We start from the raw sequence: 2,337 nt of genomic DNA, 5'->3' as shown, positions 1-2,337 counted from the left end.
TCACCTTTTTTTCATATTCCTTCTTCCCCATGTTGGCATCAATGGTTTACATGGTAACCTGGCTTTCCCTCTACCAAACCAATCTGATTAAACCCCACATTTCCTTTTAATCTGCTCAAAATTATTCCTTATATTCAGCCTCTAAAATTTTTCAAATTGACCTTCAGATCTCTTTATTTTGATGTTAGGCTTTACTTTGTCCATTCATCCTCTCAAATTTGCCCTCAGTCTCCTATTGAACTTGGATGAAAACTTGCTAGTTTGGGAATCAAGAGAGCATAGCTCTCCCTCTCTCCAGAAGGAAACAGACAACTCAAATAACATTGCATGTATAAAAATTAAATCACAATATTCCAAGTTACCTTCTATCCGGAAGGCTGCATGGTTTTATACCGGGAGTGTCATGGTGCTGTATCATAAGGAATTCCATTTTCAAATCCAGCTCTTTCCTTCCAAAAGGGTTTTATAAATCATTGCCATTATTGAAAAATGCTGATTCCATAGGGTGAACCAAGCCACATGAAAAGCATCACAAAGGATTTCACAATAATGAAGGATTAACTCTGCAAAAATAAACAAACAAACGAAAATCACACAGAAAAAATGCAATTTTAGAAATAAGGTCCTCTAGTAAGAAGCAGACATCCTAAAATAGACCAGAGGGGCAAAGAAAAGTGGGTAACAAAGGAATGGAATGCATTTTCTTGACAGAGTAGATTTACTCCCACAACCACAGATGGTTCAGGATTATCGCTAAATTCTTTAATGAGAAGGAATTGGAATTTAGTAACAGAGCCCGTTGGATAGGCTGCAGAGTAGCCTCATGTTTTACTTGTAGCCTGTTCTAGAGAGCCAACATTCTTTAAGTGAAGTCAAGCCAAAGGGAAAAAAAAGATATGAATGGTTCAGGATTATCGCTAAATTCTTTAATGAGAAGGAATTGGAATTTAGTAACAGAGCCCGTTGGATAGGCTGCAGAGTAGCCTCATGTTTTACTTGTAGCCTGTTCTAGAGAGCCAACATTCTTTAAGTGAAGTCAAGCCAAAGGGAAAAAAAAAGATATATGCAATATATGCCATGAAAATGATAACATTTTCTACTATTTACTCATTCTTGTCAGACAGTGCATTGAATACATGGATTCTTTAATTTTAAAACCTCCTCTGGAAGGATACTATTTAATTAATTTATTTATTTGTCTGTTTATTTATTTATTTATTTTTAGTGAGTCTCAGAAAATTAAATTAGCTTGCTAAAAGCTCCTAATCTAGTAGCAAATAACTTTGGGGTTTGAATGCAGTGGTATTTGACAGGATATACTGAGCTCTTAACCAGAGGTCCCATGGCCTTGCATAAGGACTGGCTGTGAAGAGTGAAGATAGGATTTACTTGGGATGGTTAGGCAGAGTAAAGGGGGCGGGGGGGTGCGGTGCTAGAAGCCTACAGAGGTGGTAAGGGCAAAGGAGCTTAGGAAGTTGTACAAAGCAGTCAGTTCCTGCCACCCATTCTTGCTTTCTCATTGCCTCTACCTATCTCACCTCTGCCCAGTTCTATCTCCCTACCCTCAGCATTTGTTGCACAGAGACCATACTAATCTCCCCCTTACTCTTGTTATGTAGTAGATGTATCTCTGCCTGAAGCCTCCGAAACACTTCTCGCTTTAAAGGAAAGCATCTATGTCTTGTTTGCTGCTTGAATGTATGAACTATTATTGCCTTTACTTTTTGGGATTGAAACCAATCACATAAAAAATTACCTTTTTTAAGGGAAAAAAGATGTCAGCTCTCCCTTGCATTCAGCCATACAAACTTCTCTGAGTTACAATGAACAACCTTGAGCAAGTCACTCTCAGGTTTCTTTCTCCTGCTTGTGCTAGACACTTGTGGTGAAAGAGGCCACTCCAGATATGTTTCATCACTCAAATAGTAAAGCCTTTTACGCTCTTTGCTGTTCATTCTTCTTTCCTTTTGACCTAACAAAACTTCTTAAATTATAAATTAGGGGGTTGAGGTGTGTTTTTTCTCTCTTCAAGATAAGGGGAGCCGAACCGGTTTGGCTCAGTGGATAGAGCGTCCGCCTGCGGACTGAAAGGTCCCAGGTTCGATTCCGGTCAAGGGCATGTACCTGGGTTGCGGGCACATCCCCAGTAGGAGATGTGCAGGAGGCAGCTGGTCGATGTTTCTCTCTCATCGATGTTTCTAACTCTCTATCTCTCCCCCTTCCTCTCTGTAAAAAATCAATAAAAATATATTAAAAAAAAAGATAAGGGGAAAATGTATGACTTAAAAACAAAAACAAAAAAACAACCTGTTAGTGGAGTAGTGGAGTAGACCATTT

The sequence above is a fragment of the Myotis brandtii genome, unplaced genomic scaffold, assembly GCF_000412655.1.
Source record: "Myotis brandtii unplaced genomic scaffold, ASM41265v1 scaffold1006, whole genome shotgun sequence".
NCBI classification, from domain to species: Eukaryota; Metazoa; Chordata; class Mammalia; order Chiroptera; family Vespertilionidae; genus Myotis; species Myotis brandtii.
The sequence above is the reverse complement of the archived record's forward strand: the minus strand, read 5'-3'. Positions refer to the sequence as shown.